Here is a 22837-nt window from a genome sequence, read left to right on the forward strand (position 1 = left end):
AGAAGACAGACTAGCAGAGCACTCTGTACATAGTGGAAACTCAGTAACTGTAACTATCACTCATTTGTTTGTTAAACATTTAGAAAACATCTGTTACATGCTAAGCACTATGCTAGGCATCATGGATACAGAGATGGACAATACACTTGGAACCACACAAGCCTATTAAAGGATAAAATGCCTAACTGATTTATTTTTTGAAAAGATTTATTTATTTATTTGAGAGGTAGAGTTACAGAGAGAGGTAGAGACAGAGAGAGAGGTCTTCCATCTGCTGGTTCACTCCCCAAATGGCCGCAACAGCTGGACCTGAGCCAATCTGAAGCCAGGAGCCAGGAGCTTCTTCTGGGTCTCCCACACGGGTGCAGGGGCCCAAGCACTTGGGCCATCTTCTGCTGCTTTCCCAGGCCATAGCAGAGAGCTGGATAGGAAGTGGAGAAGCCAAGACTTGAACCAGTTTCCATATGGGATGCTGGCACTGCAGGCTGGGGCTTTAACCCACTGTACAACAGCGCTGGCCCCTAAAATGCCTAATTTAGCACAAGAATGTCAAGGATGGCCTCAAGGAGGAATTGGTATTGGAAATGAGTTTTAAAGAATTTGTAGCCAACCAAAGATGAAAATTAAGTGTAAGCACCCTGAGTCAAGGGTCTACCTCTTGTGTTCAAAAAAGAGCCAGGGTGTCAGTTTGGTTGAAGTGGAGAAAGTGATAGAGAAAGAAATTAGAGATGACTTCAAAGAGGCAATGAGTTGCACGGCATGTAAAAATTTGCTGGATATTAGAAAGTCTCTGAATTGTAACAAACATGATGAGTAGACATTTGGCAGTACAGAAGTCAGGGTTCTTCAGAGAAATAGGCTCTGAAGAATATTTGACAGTATGGATATGTTGTCCAACAATTTTCCAAGTTAGAGTTTTTATAAAGAATTTTGAAATTGACAAGTAGGAGACTGCCTGCAGGAACGAGCAATGCCTAAGTCACAGGAACTTGTTTCTTCAAGCTCGTCTGACAGTGTAGTTGACAAAAAAGCTAAAGTGGTAGAAGCATGTTGCTCCAAAACAAACCATAAAGAAGCAAAAGATTGGTGAGGCCTTGAGAGCTCTATCATCTTCTACACAGAGCAGCAGCAGCAGAGATGATAACATGTTTCAGGTTGGGAAAATGAGGTACGTCCATGTTCCATACATAAAAGGGAAAGGTCAAATTGATATTCTAGAATACTGGATGGGTCCAGAAAGTGAAATGAAACCAGGAAGGAAAGGCATTTCTTAAATCCAGAGCACTGGAGCCAGCCAGTTCCTTCAGAACAGATTTCTGACACTGATGATGCAGTAAGAAAACTAAAATCTGAGCCACATAATACCTGTAACGTCTTAGTTGTTTTAATCTGTCTTTTTTACATTGGCTTTTGTTTTCAAACATTGTTTTCCAAGCTGTTTTATATTTGGATTGCAAAACAATTTGTAAGATGAATACTTTTTAATGTGCATTATTAAAATGTTCTCAGTGAAAAAAAATTTGTAGATGTTTCCAGGCCGTCCAGAGATTGAGTGTATTTGTCACATTTTTATTACTCTAATGAAATACTCAAACCTCAGGCAAGCTAAATTTTAAGGAAAAGGGGGTTTATTTTGGCTTCTGATTTCTGGAGGTTCACCACCCAAGATTGGGAAGGTTCCATTTGTACAGTCTCTGGTGAAGGTGTTCTTGGTAGAAGAGTCCTATGGTGGCACAAAGCATCACATGGCAAGAGAATGGGATTGCTCACATCTGCCTTTATCCATTTGGTTTCTCTTTCTGAATAAAGCCAACAGAATTCAATCAAGAAGACCCTACCCTATAGCCTTGATTCAATTTAATCACTTCCCAAAGACTCTGCCTCTGAACACCATAATTGGATTCAATTTACATACTTAATACCACCATTAACATAGACTTTGGGTACTAAATTCCTGTATTGAGTTTGGGTAGACAGATATTCAAATCACATCACTGCAACACTCTTTTAGAAGAGCTTATGAAAAAGCCTGATTCATTTGCTGAGTAACACAAAGAGATTCAATATTGGTTGGAATTGCTATTTTAAGCACAAGAAACCTATTCTGAAGCAGAAAAGATATTTATTAAAAGCATATTGAGGGGCTGGCACTGTGGCACAGAGAGAGCAATTAAAGATGGCTTACAGATGTTTGTTTTGGGGACGAGGTGGGTATTGGTGCAACTCAGTGAAACTGAGAAAATAAAAGGAGTAGGTTTGAGAGTGGGTAGATTATGAGACCTGTTTGGTAAATTTTGAATGGCTCAAGAAACAGCTATGTGAAGATTTTTAGCAGGCATTGGGTACACAAGTATCAAGGGTGGGGAAAGAGTATAAAAATGTGAATTTGTGAAACACTTTAATATCAGTAGTACTTGTAACCAAAAGGGTGAATTTGATTACACAAAGAGAATGTATGGTGGAAGAAACAATAAGGAGAGAAGTATGAGAAGACCCAAAGTTTAAGTGGAAGGTAGAGAAAGAAGAGCCTAAAAGATGAAACGTCAACATATAGTTTAAGAAGTAGGAGAAGACTTGGGAGGCAATGACATCACAAAACCAAGATGGGAATTTCAAAAGATTGGTCCACAATGTGAAATTGTGAGTTTCAGGTAAAATTAGGACTGAAAAACATCCACTGTTTAGATTAGACAGGAGGTCATCAGGAAACTTACTTGATGGGAATAGTAGAGATAGGAGCCAAACTGTAATAGTCTGTTCACTGGAATGAAGGGAGGAAGTGAGACACTAAGCATAATCAATTCATTTTACAAAGATGGTGAAAGGAAAAAGGATTTTCCAAATTTCAGAATGGTTAAGATCAAATAATTTAAAAATGGAAGTTCAAGGAAAGCTCTTCCCAAGAAAAACATGCAGCAAAGTGGCCAAAATTGGCAAAGTCTCTAGTGATTAATCAATGAGCTTACAAAAAGCTTGGAGACATTCATTTAAAAACTTAAAAATGATACAGAAACTTGATAAGAACGGTGGGAAGCTATGGCACTTGAGCTAGAAACTGTAGCCTTCCTTGTGATGCTGACATCCCACATGGGTGCCAATTCATGTCCCAGCATCTCCACTTTCGATCCAGCTCCCTGTTAATGTGCCTGGGAAAGCAGCAGAAGATGGCCCAAGTGCTTGGGCCTCTGCACTCATGTGGGAGACCTGGAAGAAGTTCCTGGCTCCTGGCTTCAGCCTGGCCCAGCCTTTACTGTTGCAGCTATTTGGGGGAGTAAACCAGCAGATGGAAGACCTATCTCTCTCTGTGTCTCTCCCTCTCTCTCTCGTAACTCTGACTTTCAAATAAATAAGATAAATCTTAAAAGAATACTTTTCTACTTGTTTTTTGCTCTCTCCTAATCATGCATTATGGTTCTGTCATTACACTTGTACTGGCGATCTTAATTATATCCCAAATTATCTAAAATTTTATTCATTGTCCTACATTCTTTATCTTCTCTGTTCATATTACATAATCTTTATTAATTTATCTTTTTAGGATCAAATTTATTGTTGATTCCATCTGAGAAATGTTTCAGAAAAAAACTATTTTAAATATCAGTGGCAATTTACCATCTCAGAATTTTGGGGTAGAAGATGTATTTTGTATGCCTTAGGTAGTTGTTAAACATTACAAAATACAATTTCCCACAACTCTGTTCTGTTAAGGGCCTATATTAAGCGATGGAAGCAGTCAGGAAAAGAGATGTTCTCTACCTCCAATTCTCACTCTATAGGCAGGATCCAGGCAAGGTAACTGGCGAAGAGAATGGCTTCTTTCTTGCAGAGCTCTGTATTAGTGTGAAGGCTTTCTAATTTACTTGAAAGTCAAGAGGTGGCTCCCATGTTGCCATGTTTTCCAAGGTAGAAATCTATTTTAGAAGATGCATACATAGCAGTGTCAAGAGTGGCATCACACAAGTGTTCCCTGTGCATGTATGCACACATGCCCACACATACAGACACACACATAACTTTCTCCATAGGAGGAGATCTGGGTGAATATCCAGAGAATAATGAGTTTCTCATCCACATGTCCCAGCTCCTTATCCATAATGCAGAGCTTCTTCCTAGAGGCAGATCTGAGGAAGCCTAAATGACTAGTCACACTGTCTGCCAAGGAATTCAACTACAGTTGGATCAGACCATGGAATAATTTCTACTGCAGAGCATTGTGGAAAAACAATACAGCAATCGTCTCAAAATTAATAGAGGCTAACAATTTACTATAATACTAGTAGAAGCAGAACAACCAGAAGCTTACAAAAAATATCAGGGAAAGAGACAGTCAAAGAGAACCAGGCAAAAAAATTACAGTCATGCCTGGTGGTTATGAAACTCTGTGTATGCCTAAGGCTGTAGCCTCTGAGGAGTAAGAAAAGGAACTCTGCATTGAGGAGGAAATAGACTTCACTGATATAAATCTGCTGGGCCACAAACAAATAAGAGTTAAGCAGCAGTTAAAAGCCTGGGAGGGGAAGAAATTCAGAGTCTAGAGTTATTTCCACAAATTATATAAAATATCCACTTGAACATTTGATTTCAGAATAGTTATAAATTTATAAAATAAAATTGTGCAGTAACAATTTCTCACTCCCTCTACTATTTAACACCTCACATTATATATATTTGTCACTATGAATGAAGGATATCCAATTTCCCCCATTTGTCCATTTTAACAAAAATAAACATACAGAGAAATGAAAGTATGACTAAAATATATGAAAACAATATATAATAGAACTGCTTTTGAGGATATCCAGATATGGAACTTAAATGAAAAAAAGTCCAAAGAAGCTATTCTAAATGTGGTCAAAGAACTATGAAAATCATACCTAAGAAATTAGAAGAATAATATGATGATAATATTTAATGACATAGAACAGTCAATAAAGCAACAGAAATTATATAAAAGAATCAAATAGTATTTCTGGAGTTGAAAGTTACAATAATGAAAATGAAACATTTCTCAGATGGAATCAACAATAAATTTGATCCTAAAAAAGATAAATTAATAAAGATTATGTAATATGAACAGAGAAGGTAAAGAATGTAGGACAATGAATAAAATTTTAGATAATTTGGGATATAATTAAGATCGCCAGTACAAACGTAATGATAGAACCATAATGCATGATTAGGAGAGAGCAAAAAAAAAAGTAGAAAAGTATTCTTTTTAAGATTTATCTTATTTATTTGAAAGTCAGAGTTACGAGAGAGAGAGGGAGAGACACAGAGAGAGATAGGTCTTCCATCTGGTTTACTCCCCCAAATAGCTGCAACAGTAAAGGCTGGGCCAGGCTGAAGCCAGGAGCCAGGAACTTCTTCCAGGTCTCCCACATGAGTGCAGAGGCCCAAGCACTTGGGCCATCTTCTGCTGCTTTCCCAGGCACATTAACAGGGAGCTGGATCGAAAGTGGAGATGCTGGGACATGAATTGGCACCCATGTGGGATGTCAGCATCACAGGCGGCAGCTTAACCTCTTACACCACAACGCCAGCCCCTGTTATCGGTTTTCTAGGGATTACCATATAATTCTTACCTCTGTAGACTCTACTTCAGATTTATACTAACTTAATTCCAGTATGATTTAGAAATTTCATTCATTCCTATATAGATCTATCTGCTCAAGCCTTATGCTGCTATTGTTATAACACCTATATGTGTTAAAATACCTTATAATTATTACCTCATATAAATGCTTAGATACAAAAGAAATTGAAATAACAGTAAGTATATATTTATACAATTTATCATAATAACCTTCTTAATTGACTATTTTTTATTTTTCTCATGTATTAAAGGGGAGAGGGAGAGGGAAAGGGGAGGGTTGCGGGTGGGAGGGAAGTTATGGGGGGGGGGAAGCCATTGTAATCCATAAGCTGTACTTTGAAAATTTATATTCATTAAATAAAAGTAAAAAAAAAAGTTACCATCTGTGTCACTTTCCTACTTCAAAAATGCTTCTTGTCTTCTTGCATCCTTTGTCCTTTTATTATCAAACAGGTAACATTCCATGTGTTATAAGCCCAAAATACAATTAAATACATATGTGTTATGTGATTTTATTTTAAATAGACTATAGTGTTACTTTTATCCCCTGAAAAATTTTATTTATCAGTGCTCATTTTTTTGTTGAGCATTCCATTCACATCAAGATTCATTTTCGTTTCTCTTTATATACAGAAGATCAGTTTAGCATGTATTAAGCAAAGATTTCAACAGTTTGCACCCACACAGAAACACAAAGTGTGAAATACTGTTTGAGTACTAGTTATAGCATTAAATCACAATGTATAGCACATTAAGGACAGAGATCCTACATGAGGAGTAAGTGCACAGTGACTCCTGTTGTTGACTTAACAAATTGACACTCTTGTTTATGGCATCAGTAATCCCCCTAGGCTCTTGTCATGAGTTGCCAAGGCTACGGAGGCCTTTTGAGTTCGCCAACTCTGATCATATGATTTTATTGGGTGTAAGATTCTTGGTTGACAGTTTTTTTGTTTTCTTTTTTTAAAGATTTATTTTATTTATTTTGAAAGACAGAGAGGCAAAGACAAAGAGAGAGGTCTTCCATCCACTGGTTTACTCCCCAGATGGCCGCAACGGCCAGAGCAGCGCTGATCCAAAGCCAGGAGCCAGGAGCTTCTTCCAGGTCTCCCACACAGGTGCAGGGGCCCAACGACTTGGGCCATCTTCCACTGCTTTCCCAGGCCACAGCAGAGAGCTGGATCAGAAGAGGAGCAGCTGGGACTAGAACTGGTGCCCATATGGGATGCCGGCGCTTCAGCCCAGGGCTTTAACCTACTGCACCACAGCGCCAGCCCCAGTTTTTTTGTTTTTACCTAGCAATTTGAAGGTGTCATGCCATTGCTTTCTGGTCTCCATTGCTTCTGATTAGAAGTCATCTGTTGACCTATTCTAGGCTAGGCTGCTGCACATCCGATCCAGCTCTCTGCTATGGCCTGGGAAAGCAGTAAAAGATGGCCCAAGTGCTTGAGCCCTTGCACCCACGTAGGAGACCCAGAAGATAATGGCTCCTGGTTTCAGATTGGCCCAGCTCTGGCTAATACAGCCATTTGGGGAGTGAACTAGCAAATAGAACACCTGTCTCTCTCTCTCTCTCTCTGCCTCTGCCTCTCTGTAAGTCTTCTTTCAAATAAATAAATAAATTTTTTAAAAAGAAAAATCTGGCCGGTGCCAAAGCTCACTAGGCTAATCCTCCGCCTTGCGGCGCTGGCACACCGGGTTCTAGTCCCGGTCGGGGCGCTGGATTCTGTCCCAGTTGCCCCTCTTCCAGGCCAGCTCTCTGCTGTGGCCAGGGAGTGCAGTGGAGGATGGCCCAAGTACTTGGGCCCTGCACCCCATGGGAGACCAGGAGAAGCACCTGGCTCCTGCCATCGGATCAGCGCGGTGCGCCGGCCGCAGCAGCCATTGGAGGGTGAACCAACGGCAAAAAGGAAGACCTTTCTCTCTGTCTCTCTCTCTCACTGTCCACTCTGCCTGTCAAAAAATAAAAAAAAGAAAAAAAGAAAAACCTATAATAATATAAGTAAAAAATATCCAAAGAGGTAATTGAAGGAATCAAACTGTTAGAATGGGTATATTCACTTACTGCAAAAAAGGTGTTAAAACAGGAACAGGGGCACAGAAAATGTGTGAGACGTAGAGAATAAAAAAATAAAAAAGATGATGATAAATCAACTTTTTCAATAGTAATAATCAATTTTAAGAGAGATTATCAGATAAAATAAAAAACACAGACCCATTAAAAGATGACACCTAATATTAGGATTATAGAATACTTAATTTCCCTTCTCTCCACACCTAACTACCACATCCAACAGTGCTCTTAAAATAACTGTGAACTGTAGCTAAAAGACGTTACTGGCTTGTTTTAGGAAGGAGTTTCTAAAGCAAACCTAAAGACATCAAGAAATACAAAATCAATAGCACCATTGGAAACTGAAGTTCATGATATCTGCTTCTATAGAAAATATTAAATTTAGCCTAGCTCCTTGCCAGATAAACATAAAACCTCATATTAAAGGTCTATTTACCTCTGTCACATTTCCCTGATACATTGTATACTGTTTTCAATAAACAATTCTGAGAAGCACTAAAAGCATGTACATAGAAAAGAATCAGACAGACAAAAATATGGCAGAGATTTGGGAATTATCAGATTAGGAATTTAACACAAGAATGAATGATATGCCAAGGATTTTACTGGGAAAACTGAGCACCATAATAATGGTGCACAATGAAAGGAGAGAATAGGAACTCTAAGAAAGAATCAAACATAAATTACAGAAATCAATAATATTCTTAGAGAAAGGTATGGCAATAAAAACCTTCAAAACTGCAAAGCAAAGAGAAAAAAAAGGAGGAAAATGATGAGATTTGGGACAATTACAATAGGTGTAATGTGTAATTTGCATGCCAGAAGGAGAGAGAATAGAGAAAATATTTAAAGTGACAATAATTAAAAAATTTCCGAGTGCTGGCACTGTGGTACAGTAGGTTAATCCTCTGTCTGCAGCGCTAACATTCCATATGGGTGCTGGTTCTAGTCCCAGCTGCTCCTCTTCCAATGCAGCTCTCTGCTATGGCCTGGGAAATCAGTAGAAGATATCCCAAGCCCTTGGGCCCCTGCACCCACGTGGGAGACCTGGAAGAAGCTACTTGCTCCTGACTTCAGATCGGTGCAGCTCTGGCCATTACGGTTTGTCTCTCTGCCTTTCAAACAAATAAAAATGAATAAACATTAAAAATCAATGAATTTAATTTATCACATCAGCAGGATAAAAATTAAAAAACTCATATGAACATATGCAGAAAAAGCATTTGACAAAATTGAACACCAGTTAGTTAGAAAAACTTTTAGCAAATTAGGACCTGAGGGAGCTCCTTCAACATGAAAAAATATGCACAAAACATATAGCTAATATCATGCTTTCTCCCCAAGCATGGGAACAAGGCAAGGATGCTCCTCTAATCACTCCTATTCAACAACATACTGGAAGTCTTAGTTAATACAATAAGACAAGTAAGTAAAATGAAAGGTATATGGATTGGGAAGGAGATAATAAAATTCTCTTTGCTTACAGATCCCAAAGAATGGGCAATAAAATTCTTAGAACTATAAGCAATTAAAAGTCCATAGATTCTCTGTATTGTAGAATTGAACAACTGGGCAGTGTCTGTGTGAATAAAACAAAAAGACTTTGATGGAAGAAATCAAATAAAATATAAACTAATGGATAGGAAAACTGAATGTGGTTATGATGTTAGTTGTTCCTAATTTGATCCATGAATTCAATATACTCTCAACAAAAATCCTAGAAAGCTATCAACAAATTGATTCTAGCGTTTATATGAAAAACAAAATGACCAGAAAAACTGACAAAATACTGAAGAACAAAGCCAGAGGACTAAAACTAAGTCGACTTTAAGTGCTACTATAAAACTGCAGTAATCAAAACGGCATAGTGGCCAGCACCGCGGCTCAATAGGATAATCCTCCACCTGCAGTGCCGGCACCCAGGGTTCTAGTCCCAGTCGGGGCGCCAGATTCTGTCCCGGTTGTCCCTCTTCCAGGCCAGCTCTCTGCTGTGGCCAGGGAGTGCAGTGGATGGATGGCCCAAGTGCTTGGGCCCTGCACCCGCATGGGAGACCAGGAGAAGCACCCGGCTCCTGCCTTTGGATCAGCGCGGTGTGCCGGCCGCAGCGCGCCGGCCGCGGCAGCCATTGGAGGGTGACCAACGGCAAAAAGGAAGACCTTTCTCTCTGTCTCTTTCTCTCACTGTCCACTCTGCCTGTTAAAAAAAAAAAAAAACAGCATAATACTGGGGAATAAACGGATAAACGGACCAAGAGAACAGAATAGGGAATTAATGCTATGGTAATCAAGACAGTGTGGAAGTATCACACCAATAGACAGGAACAAAATAAGTAGTCCAGAAATACAGCCACGGAAATATGACCGTTTAATTTTTGACAAATGTGCAAAAGCTATTCAATGGAGAGATGATATTCATTTCAACAAATAGAATAAGAGCAACTGGACAGCCATAGAAAAGCAATTGGATATTATATAAACCTTATACAAAAGTTAATTCAAATGAATCATAAACCCTGTAGAACATCAAGAAAGAACCATAGGTAGTAAGATTGATGAATTGGGATGAGGTGGAAAGTTCCTATACTTGGTAACAAAGTAATACTGGTAAGAGAAAAGGTAGATAAATTGCAATGCATCAAAATTAAAAACTTTCACTGTGAAAAGTATGATTAAAAGTATGGAAAGATAAGCTACAGACTAGGAAAATATATTCCAAAATTACTTGTTCAACAAAGAATGTGCATCTAGAACATATAACGAACTCTGAAACTCCACAATAAGTCAAACAACCTACCTTTTCAAAAAAGGGGAGAGACTTGAACAATTTCACCAAAGAGAATATAAAAATGTCAAATAAGTACATGAAAAGATGTTCAACTTTCCTTAGAATTCTTTTAGATCACTTGTCTAGCAGCCACCTATTTCTCATTGGAAAAACTTTTATTTCTGCGACTTTCACTTAGTTCTGTTATACTGATGGATCTTTTCTCCCTTCTGCAGAAATCTGATGTTGTATCATATGATTAGCAAGTGTTCCTATTTGTTGATACTCTTTCTATGAATTGTGGTTGATATTGATATACATGAAGTTTCTGTTTGTTTCTACATTACATCCCAGAAAATGAATTCAACTGATTGCCGCTACATTTTAGAGGTTGTGTCTTAATCTTATCCCAAGTATGATGGGTTGAGAGTATGAGAGTGACATAATTTGATTTATGTTTTATCAAATTACCTAAAGGAGCGTTGGTTACAGGTAAGAGTGAATAAACATACGCTACCCTTTCCCTTCCACTGAATAGGACTATAACCCGTGGAAGGTATTTACGTGCAAGTATTTGAGAAGTGTAAGTAGGTGGATAGAGGAGGAACACCATAATTCAAAGTAGTGCAGAACCAGATGTATTAGTCATCCTTTTTCCACTCCTGTAGCGAAATATCTGAGGCTGGCCAATATATGAAGAAAAGAGGTTTATTTAGCTCGTAGTTTGGGGGACTCAAAAGCATGGTGTTGGCTTCTGCTTGATTCTAGTGAGAGCCTAACTGCAGAGGGTATGACAATGATGGGAGTATGTGTGAGAATGAGAGATCATATGGCTACAAAGAAGCAAGAGAGCTTCACAGGTCAGGCTTACTCTTTTATAACAACCCACTCTTGTGAGAACTCACTTTGTTAGATCACCATCAATCCCTTCTGAAGACAATGCCCTCATGACCTAAGCACCTTCGATACATTCCACATCTTAAAGGTCCCCACCACTTCAACACCACCACACTGAGGAGCTTTTAGCATATGAACCCTTGGGGGAAGGAGGGGAGAACCTCATACAAACCATAACACTAGGTATGAATTTACCATTTTTGTTCCTCTGGAATCTTCTGGCCTAAGTCTATTGCAACTCAAAATCTGGAAATGAGCAGTGTAGTACAGACAGAAATACAGAAAAAAATAGTCAAGTTCTGGATTGAGGAAAGAAAAGGAGAACTAAAGCCCAGAGAGTAAAAGAAATTCCCTGGTTCTTTGGTTTTTATTTTGTCCCCATTCCTTCATGCCCCAGCCCTCAATTGGTTTCTCATTTGGAAAGGAGCTTGCAATGAAAGTGATAAGCATAGAAAACTTCAAGAGGCAAGCCTGCAGGGAGAGAAAGCAATTTTCTATTTTGTTCAACAGAGCTGTGGCTCTAAGAAAGTTTGGCAGGGGAACAGTGCTGTGACACAATAGATTAGGCCATCACTTACAACACTGGCATCCCATAACAGAGGGTCTGTTCGAGTCCTAGCTAGTCTGCTTCCAATTCAGTTTCTGTACAGTATCCTTTGGGAAAGCAACAAATGGTGGCCCACGTACTCATGTGGGAGAACAAGATGGAGTTCCAGGCTCCTGGATTCAATTTGACCCATCCCCAGCCATTGGAGTAATTTGAAGAGTGAACCAGCAGATGGAAGATCTCTCCCTCTTTCTTGCTCTCTATTGCACCGCCTTTCAAATAAATAAATGTTAAAAAAAAAATTCCAGGCCAAACTTTACAGATTATCTTCTGCTCTTTCTTGATCTTCTTACTATTTGTGCATGGGATGCAGCACAATTACAGAAGTGGGCAGTTGTTGGCTGGAAGACAGAAAAGGGGAGACCCACAAAAACCAGAAAGTATTAGGGAGGCCAGAGAAGAAGGAGCATTGGGAGATAACCTCACAAAGATGCTTATGAATTCCTGGACTCAACCTAGAATTGTGCATGCATGAGTCTGATACTCATTAGCATAACAAAGGTTTTGAGAGTTGAGATAATGGACTTATTTCTGTCCAGGTCCTACAATGACCACTGGGTGACACACATAACAAGGCACAACTAACCTACACTGTAAAGGTTTTAAAAACTGAACTGACATTGGAAGTACAGCCTCAAGAATGTGGGTTAGGGGGCTGGCGCTGTGGTGTAACAGGTAAAGCCAGGGCCTGCAGTGCCAGCATCCCATATGCGCACTGGTTCATGTCCTGGCTGCTCCACTTCAGATCCAGCTCTCTGTTATGGCCTGGGAAAACAGTAGAAGATGGCCCAAGTGCTTGGGCCTCTGCGCCCACATAGGAGACCCGGAAGAAGCTCCTGGCTCCTGGCTTTGGATAGGCGCAGCTCCGGCCATTGAAACCACTTGGAGAGTGAACCAGCAGATGGAAGACCTCTCTGTCTCTGTCTCACCTCTCTGTAGCTCTGCCTTTCAAATAAATAAATCTTTAAAAAAAGAAAATGGGCTAGAATTTGTGGCTTGAATTGAACAAGTTCCAGTGCCTACTGATACAAAATATCAATCTTTCTCATAGGATTTCAACAGGAACCTGAGGTCCATAACAGAATCTTCAGTTTATAATACAAATTTGCTAACATCGAAGAAGTATGAAAATCTCATTTTTTTGACAGGCAGAGTGGACAGTGAGAGAGAGAGAGACAGAGAGAAAGGTCTTCCTTTGCCGTTGGTTCACCCTCCAATGGCCACTGCGGCCGGCGCGCTGCAGCTGGCACACCACGCTGATCTGATGGCAGGAGCCAGGTACTCATCCTGGTCTCCCATGGGGTGCAGGGCCCAAGCACTTGGGCCATCCTCCACTACACTCCCGGGCCACAGCAGAGAGCTGGCCTGGAAGAGGGGCAACCGGGACAGAATCCGGCGCCCTGACCGGGACTAGAACCCGGTGTGCGGGCGCCGCAAGGTGGAGGATTAGCCTAGTGAGCCGCGGTGCCGGCAGACAACAGGTTTTAATAGTAGGTGATATAAAAAATGATTGAATGGAGGACTTTTGGATTCAGCTATAACATGAAAAGAGCTTAGAATTTGGCACTCCTACCCTCACAATAAGAAAAAAGTTGAGGGGCCAGCACTGTGGCATAGTAGATTAAGCTTTTGCTTGCGACTCCAGCATCCCATATGTGCGCTGGTTCGAGTCTTGACTGCTCCACTTCTAATTCAGCTCTCTGCTATAGCCTGGGGAAGAAGTGGAAGATGGCCCAGGTCCTTGGGCCCCTGCACCTGCATGGGAGACCTGGAAGAAGCTTCTGGCTCCTGGCTTCAGATCAGCCCAGCTCCAGCTATTGTGGCCATTTGGGGAGTGAACAAGCAGATGAAAGACTTCTCTCTTTGTCTCTCCCTCTCTCTCTCTGTATCTCCCTCTCTCTCTCTGTATCTCAGTCTGTCAAATAAATACATAAAATCTTTTAAAATAGAAAGAAAAAATTGAACAAACTGAAAATAAATGATGTTTCTTAGATCCATCAGAACATTGATAGGACAAACTACTACCCTAAAAGCTGGAGATGTCAAATACAGAGAATCACGTTATCAGGAGCAGAAGCTACTGGGGCAAAGAAATGGGAGGAATGCTTCAATGGTAAGTTCAGTGAGTTGCTAGAAGCTCAGTGGGGACTATCTTAATAGTTAAAAACTTTTAGAGGCTGGCGCCATGGCTCAATAGGATAATCCTCCACCTGCGGTACCGGCACACCGGGTTCTAGTCCCAGTCGGGGCGCCGGATTTTGTCCCGGTTGCTCCTCTTCCAGGCCAGCTCTCTGCTGTGGCCAGGGAGTGCAGTGGAAGATGGCTGAAGTGCTTGGGCCCTGCACCCCATGGGAGACCAGGAGAAGCACTTGGCTCCTGCCTTCGGATCAGTGTGGTGCACTGGCCGCAGTGGCCATTGCGGGGGTGAACCAGCAGAAGGAAGACCTTTCTCTCTGTCTCTTTCTCTCACTGTCCACTCTGCCTGTCAAAAGAAAAGACTTTTAGAGCCAGTATGGGAGACTTCCACACTTTCTGGATTTTCCTGAGCCTGTCCCTACCAGGTTCTCATTGTGGTGAAAAATCCCCACTTCATTTGGCAACCGAGGACAAAAGTGATGTATTGGAATTTTAAGGCTGCTCTAACAAAGAGCTATAAACCATGTGGTTTAAATAACAGAAACTTACTGACCAGGGTGTTGACATGTAGATTCCTTTTGAGGGCTCTGAGGCAAAGGTTTGTTCCAGGCTTCTTCCCTTAGCTTGTCAATGGCCAACTTTGGGTCCCTATGGCCTCCTCCCTATGTATCCACATCATATCTCTGTGCCCAAATTTATAAGGACAACAGTCACACTGAACATGGGTCCAACCTACTGACTTGGCTTGGTTACCTCCGTAAGGATAGAAATGAGTACAGGAGGGCATGACTTCAACACACTGAAGTGGATGTGGGGGTCACTATTCAATCCATTCCAAGGAACAATTTTGAAGGAATCTCAGAGTGTTATGTTCTCCATAACAAAGAGATTCTATTTTTAAATAAAAATATTTTATTTATTTGAAAGGCAGAGTCAGAGAAAGAGAGAGAGAGAGATCTTAGATCCACTGATTTACACCCACAAAAGGCCATAACAGCCAGGGCTATGCCAGGCTAAAACCAGGAGCCTGCAGCTTCTACCGGGTCTCCCACGTGGGTGCAGGAATCCAAGGACTTGGGCCATCTTCTACTGCTTTCCTAGGCCATAAAAGAGAGCTGGTTTGGAAGTAGAGCAGCTGGAACTCGAACTGGCACCCATATGGGATACCAGTGTCACAGGTGCTGGCTTAACATGTTTCTCTACAAAAGAGGCCCCAACAAATGAATTCTTTCAAGGGAAACTTCTTTAAAAGAGTCTTAGCCAAGAAGGAAAGGCAGTTAAACAACTGCAGATACTACTAATCTTACAGTTTCACATAAAGCTGATTAAAAGCTGGTAAACTGCCAGTGCCACGGCTCACTTGGCTAATCCTCTGCCTGCGGTGCCGGAACCCTGGTTCTAGTCCCCGTCGGGGCACCGGTTCTGTCCTAGTTGCTCCTCTTCCAGGCCAGCTCTCTGCTGTGACCCAGGAGTGCAGTGGAGGATGGCCCAGGTGCTTGGGCCCTGCACCTGCATGGGAGACCAGGAAGAAGCACCTGGCTCCTGGCGTCATTTGGAGAGTGAACCAACGGGAAAAGGAAGACCTTTCTCTTTTTCTCTCTTTCTAACTGGCAACTTTGCCTGTCAAAAAAAAAAAAAAAAAAAGCTGGTAAATTTTGTAAGGGCCACAGCTGAAAGTAATAGTCCAACCAAAAGACTGACACCTAATCATAGTATTATAGACGATTCCCTTCCTCCCACGCCTAGCATCAACTGTAGCAGTGAACATTCACCAGGTCCCTAATAATTTTTATGCTCGAACCTGTGCTGTGAACACAAGTAAATAATCTCAGTGTAATCCTTACAAACAAAGCAAAGTACATGCTATTAATCCCATTTTACAGATGACAAAGCTGAGGCTTGTGAAATAACCTTGCTAAGGTCACAGAGGAATTAGGATTCTAATTCAGGTTTGCCAGATAACTAAGGTCTATGTTCATTCTAGTAGAGCTAATTCATAATGAGACAATCAAATTTTTTTAAACTTTTATTTAGTAAATATAAATTTCCAAAGTACAGCTTATGGATTACAATGGCTTTTTCCCCCCATAACTTCCCTCCTACCCTCCCATCTCCCACTCCCTCTCCCCTTCCATTCACATTAAGATTCATTTTCAATTCTCTTTATATACAGAAGATCAATTTAGCATATATTAAGCAAAGATTTCTACAGTTTGCACCCACAGATACACAAAGTGTGAAGTACTGTTTGAGTACTAGTAATAGCATCAATTCACATTGTACAACACATTAAGGACAGCGATCCTACATGAGGAGTAAGTGTACAGTGACTCCTGTTGTTGACTTAACAAATTGACACTCTTGTTGATGGCGTCAGTAATCACCCGAGGCTCTTGCCATGAGTTGCCAAGGGTTTGGAAGCCTTTTGAGTTCACCAACTCCGATCTTATTTAGACAACATCATAGTCAAAGTGGAAGTTCTCTCCTCCCTTCAGAGAAAGGTACCTCCTTCTTTGATGGCCCGTTCTTTCCACTGGGATCTCACTCAAGGAGATCTTTCATTTAGGTTTTTTTTTTCCCCAGAGTTTCTTGGCTTTCCATGCCTAAAATACTCTCATGGGCTCTTCAGCCAGATCCAAATGCCTTAAGGGCTGATTCTGAGGCCACAGTGCTGTTTAGGACATCTGCCATTCTATGAGTCTGCTGTGTATCCCACTTCCCATGTTGGATCATTCTCTCCCTTTTTAATTCTATCAGTTAGTATTATCAGACACTAGTCTTGTTAATGTGATCCCTTTGACTCTTAGACCTATCATTATGATCAATTGTGAACTGAAACTGATCACTTGGACTGGTGAGATGGCATTGGTACATGCCACCTTGATGGGATTGAATTGGAATCCCCTGGCACATTCCTAACTCTACCATTTGGGGCAAGTCAGCTTGAGCATGTCCCAAATTGTACATCTCCTCCCTCTCTTATTCCCACTCTTATATTTAACAGAGATCACTTTTCAGTTAAATTTAAACACCTAAAAATAATTCTGTGTTAATTACAGAGTTCAACCAATAGTATTAAGTAGAACAACAACAACAACAACAACAAAAAAAAAACACTAAAAGGGATAAAGTATTAAGTTGTTCCTCAACAGTCAGGACAAGGGCTGATCAAGTCACTGTTTCTCATAGTGTCCATTTACTGCAACAGGTTTCCTTTTTGGTGCTCGGTTAGTGAGACAATCAAATTTTTAAAGTAAATTTACTTATTTTTTCAAATAAAGAGTGCAGGTTTCATGTATTTCACATATACTTTTTTTTAAGATTTATTTTATTTCTTTGAAAGACAGAGTTACAGAGCGAGGTAGATCCAGAGAGAGAGAGAGAGAGAGAGAGAGAGAGGTCTTCTATCCACTGGTTCACTCCCCAAATGACCGCAACAGCCAGAGCTGAGCTGATCTGAAGCTAGGAGCCAGGAGCTTCCTCTGGGTCTCCCACGCAGGTGCAGGGGCCCAAGGACTGGGCCATCTTCTACTGCTATCCTAGGCCACAGCAGAGAAATGGATCAGAAGTGGAGCAGCCAGGATTCAAACCGGCGCCCATATGGGATGCTGGCACTGCAGGCCAAGGCTTTAATCCACCGTACCACAGCGCTGGCCCCCACATATACAATTTTAAGAACAGAACAACTGATCTCAAAATTTTATTATTTTGTAATATTTTATTAAATTTTAATGTATATACAGAGCTGCACATGGACAATAAATTTAGTTAACTATCACAAACTGAACACACCTACCTATCAACAAGCAGAAGTTTATTTTCCCTCATACTCTCCCAGAAGGCTTCCTCTGCCACTTTTCAGAAACTATTGCTATCAATGATAACCAATATCCTACTTTGATCATATAGGTAATCATATAGTATGTACTCCTTTATGTCTTGTTGCTTTCAATCAACATTTTATTTTTGAGATTCGTCATTTCATGTCTGTTAATGTAGTTCCTTCATTTTCATAAGCAATGCATTGTGTGGCTCCACCACAATATATGTCTGTTCTACTATTGATAGACATTTAGATTGAATCAAATTTGCAGCTATTGCAGATACTGCTGCTATGAGCATTCATGCATATGACTTTTGGTGAACATGATTTCTGTTTCTCCTTTGTTTAGCTGGAACTGGTGACAGAGCAGAAAATGATGGAGGTAGGGAGGACAGCAGGAAGGCTGTTGCACAAGATCAAGCATGAGGTGTTGAGGGTAAAGGAGAGGATGGTTATGGTGGGGCTGGAGAAAAAAGATATGTAGAGGAAAGAGAAAAGTGGATACAGAGATCAGTTTGTCTAGGAAATAAAGGCAATAGGAAAGTCAAAGACTACAAAGTTTTTTATTCTATTGAAAGAAGAAAGAAAGTTGAGCAGGAATGCTCATCAGGAGGGGATGCTTCCAAGTTTGTTGATGAAATATTCACAGGATGAAGAGGAAGTGTGTATCCTATTTGGGAATGTCTATTAGAAATCTGGAATTTGAGACACAAAGTGAGAAAAAGGTAGGGAAAGGAACAAAAAAGATGAGTGAGGGAAATTTTGAGGAGAGTGTTGATGAAGATGCAATTGGCCAAGATCAGACTTAGGGAAGCATTGCCAATATGAAGCCAAATGAATGAAGCATTGCCAATATGGGGCCAAAGAAATGGCAGTGGAGAAAGCAAATAAAGCATGGCCTAACCGCTAGAAGGATCACCTGGCTAGGATTCTGCCATGGAAGACAAGAAGGGAGAGAATCGCAGGAAGCATGTGTATAGGGAGATTCAGGGTAGACTAAAGGGAAACAAGGTTCTGAAAAGGGGCCTTTGAATTGGGCATCAGGGAAGCTTTTGAAGCGGCTTCCATAGAGTTCTTGTAGCCTTGCAGAGTTCTGAAAGGGGTGGGTAGTTCCAAAAATGACTAATGGGGGCTTCAAAGATTCAACATCCCCGTGGGAATTATACCATCTACATGACAATATACCCTTCTTTTCTCACACTATGGTCATTGTCATGAAACCCACATTTTGTGATATCAATATCCCTGTGTTTATGAGAAAATAGTATACATGTATCTATGTAATATCTACACATGAAGTGAATATAGAAAATTGTTAAAAATTTTTAAATTAAGGGGCTCCGGATTCTGTCCCGGTTGCCCCTCTTCCAGGCCAGCCCTCTGCTGTGGCCAGGGAGTGCAGTGGAGGATGGCTCAGGTGCTTGGGCCCTGCACCCCATGGGAGACCAGGAAAAGCACCTGGCTCCTGGCTCCTGCCATCGGATCAGCGCGGTGCGCCGGCCGCAGCGCGCCAACCACGGCGGCCATTGGAGGGTGAACCAACGGCAAAGGAAGACCTTTCTCTCTGTCTCTCTCTCTCTCACTGTCCACTCTGCCTGTCAAAAAAATAAAAAAAAAATTTTTTTTAATTAAAAAAAGAAGTGTGGCAATGAATGAAATGATTGAAAGGGAATATCAATGGGCTGAGGGATAGTATCAATGGAAAAAGAGAATGACTGATAAGTTTGTATAATTTTTATGCATGAATTAAAAATAAAAAATAAGGAGAATAGATGGTGTGTGTGGAAGAGACTGAGGTAGCTAAGGTAAGTGGCAGGGTAGGATCTGTGATACAAATATATTGAGATAAGAGGTGAGGGTAGAGATGCAGCTGACTTACTCCTTCAACAAATATTGACTATTTCTTATGAGACACGCACTGTGCTAGGGCTGAGGATAAAGAGATTAAAAAATGTAGTTGCTACCCTCAAGTTATTTGTGATATAGAGGGGGCAACACTTGATTGCGCCACAGACTGTTAATTACCAAGGACGGCCAAAGGAAGTTATGGAAATTTACATAATTTCTACATAGGTCTGATTGGGAAAGCTTCTTGGAGCTGCAAATATCTGAGATGACACTTGAAATTTCCAGAGAAAGGTAAGGAAATGGTATTCTAAGTGGTAGTGGTAGCTTGTAGAAATGCATAACATTTTGAGAAAGCTCCTCTGAAGTATGGAATGTAAAGAATTTCAGTATAGATGAGGGTAAAGTTATAGAGTAATACCATGAAAAGTGTAGGCAGGAGCTGGGAACGTAGACAGGAATGAAGTTTTGGAGTCCATGCTATTTTATGTCTTCGGACTTTTCCTGTGTAAGCACTTGTGGGACACACAGAAGTTGCTTTTTAACCATTATTAAATTTTACTGAGATTTAATTCACATATTATGCAATTCACCCATTTTTAATATTTTCACAGATATGCACAACCATCACCACAATTTTAGAGCATTTTTATCACCTAAAAAAGAAACTTCCCACACTTTTAGCTATCACCCTCCCCTAATACTCCCCCATCAAGACCTAGGAAACAACTAATATAATTTCAGTATCTATAGATTTTCCCACTCTGGACATTCCTACAAATGCAGTCATATAATGTGGGGGGGGGGGGTTGTTTTGTTTTTTCTTTAAAGATTTATTTATTCATTTGAAAGGCAGAATTACAGAGAGAGAGAAAGAGAGAAGAAGGGAGAGAGAGGTCTTCCATCTCTTGATTCACTCCCCAAATAGCTGCAATGGCCAGAGCTGGGCCTATCCGAAGCCAGGAGCCAGGAGCTTCATCCGGGTCTCCCACGTGGATGCAGGGGCCCAAGCACTCAAGCCATCTTCTGCTGCTTTCCCAAGCACATTAGCAGGGAGCTGGATCAGAGATGGAACAACTGGGAATCAAACCAGCACCCATATGAGATGCCAATACCATAGTTGGTGGTTTTACCTGCTACACCATACCGCTGGTCCCAGTGTGTGGTAATTTGTGACTAGTTCCTTTCACATGGCATAATGGTTACAATATCTATCATGTATCATGTAATATATATCATGTAACATGTATCATGTATCTATGTAACATGTATCAGTACTTCATTTCTTTTTAAGGCTGAATAATATTCCATGTATGTTTATACTACATTTTGCTTATGCATTCATCAACTAATTGACATTTAGGTTCCTTCTACCCTCGATTATTGAGAATAATACATGTTCTGTTGTTGGTGGGGGGGGTGTGGTATAGATATTTGTTGGGTCTAGTTGGTTTACAGTGTGTTCAGGTCTTATATTTGTTTGTTGATCGTCTATTTAGTTGTTTAGCCATTATTGAATGTGGAGTATTGATATTTCCCACTTTTATGATAGAGTTCCCTATTTTTCCCTGCATTTCTGCTATGTTTTTACTTTATATATTTTGGTGCTCTATTCTTGTGGTATCATGAAAAAAGTGAGAAGACAATCCATGGAATGGTAAAAGAATTTTCATATTATATGTCTGATAAAGAGCTTGTATAAGGAGTACATAAAGAAATCCTGTGGGACAGGCACTTAGCCTAGTGATTAAGACATCCATTTCCTATGTCGGAGTGTCTTGGTTCCATTCCAGGCTCAGTCCCTTACTCCAGATTCCAGCTTCCTGCTATTGCAGACCATGAGAGCAAATGCTGATGGCTCAAGTAATTGTGTTCCTGCCACTCATATCAGAGACCTGGAATGATTTTCTGGTTCCTGGCTTCAGTTCTGGGTCAGGCCTAGTTGTTACACCATTATAAGCATTTGGAGAGTGAGCCACTGAATGGGAGCACTCTCTTAACCTCAAATAATAGAAAGACAATGCAATTAACAAAGGGCAGGGGTAGGTTTCTGGCCTAGTTGGTAAATATTACCAGTTGAGATGCCTGCATCCCACATTGGAGTTCCTGGGTTCAGGTCCCAACTGTGTTCTTGATTTCCAGCCTCCTGCTAATGCACACTCTGGGAGTCAACAGGTGACAGATTCAGTGATTGTGTCCCTCGCACCCATGTGGGAGACCTGGATGGAGTTCCCAGCTTCTGGCCTTGGCATTGTCCAGTCCTAGCCCTTGCAGACATTTGGGAAATGAGTCAGCATATCAGAGCACCCTCTTTCTCTTTTTCTCTCTGTTTCTCCCTCTCTACCTTTCACATAAATAAAGAAATACATAAATATTTTTAAAATTAGGAAGTGGATTTTGAATAGGCATTTCTGCAAGGAAGATATGCAAATGATCAATAAGCACATAAAAAAGTTCCACCTTATTAGTTGTCAGAGAAAATACAAATCTAAACCACAATGAAATATGACCTCACATCTACTAGGATAGCCACAGTCAAAAATTCAGATAATAGGGGTGGGTGCTGTGTGCAGCGGGTTAAGCTGGTTCAAGTCCTGGCTGCTCCACTTCCGATCTAGCTCCCTGCTAATGCACATACCTGGAAAAGCAGTGGAAGATGGTCCAAGTGCTTGGACCCCTGCACCCAGGTGGGAGACCAGGATGAAGCTCCTGGCTCCTGGCTTCAGATTAGTCCAGCTCCAGCCATTGTGAACATTTTGGGAGTGAACCAGCAGGTGGAAGATTCTCTCTCTCTCTCTCTCTCTTTCTTTCTCTCTCCCCCATTCTCTCTGTAATTCTTTCAAATAAATAAATAAATAAATCTTTTTTAAAAACTCAGATAATAACAAGTATTGACAAGGATGTGGAGGAATTGGAACCCTCATATACTGCTGTTAATAATATAAAATGGCATACCCACTTTGAAAATCATTCTGACAATTGCTTAAATTATTAAACCTAGAGTTACCACACAGATCCACAGAAAAACATGTGCCTGAGTGTTATAGTGGAATTCTTCATCATAACCAAAGGTGTTAACAATACAAATTCCCATCAAT

General features: G+C 40.7%; 1 pseudogene; it reads left to right on the forward strand.

Moving 5' to 3' along the window:
- The first annotated feature begins 970 nt into the window (after positions 1-970).
- Positions 971-18320, forward strand: LOC103345153 (activated RNA polymerase II transcriptional coactivator p15 pseudogene; annotated as a pseudogene).
- The last annotated feature ends 4517 nt before the right edge of the window (positions 18321-22837 follow it).

This window comes from Oryctolagus cuniculus, chromosome X (assembly GCF_964237555.1).
Source record: "Oryctolagus cuniculus chromosome X, mOryCun1.1, whole genome shotgun sequence".
Lineage (NCBI taxonomy): Eukaryota > Metazoa > Chordata > Mammalia > Lagomorpha > Leporidae > Oryctolagus > Oryctolagus cuniculus.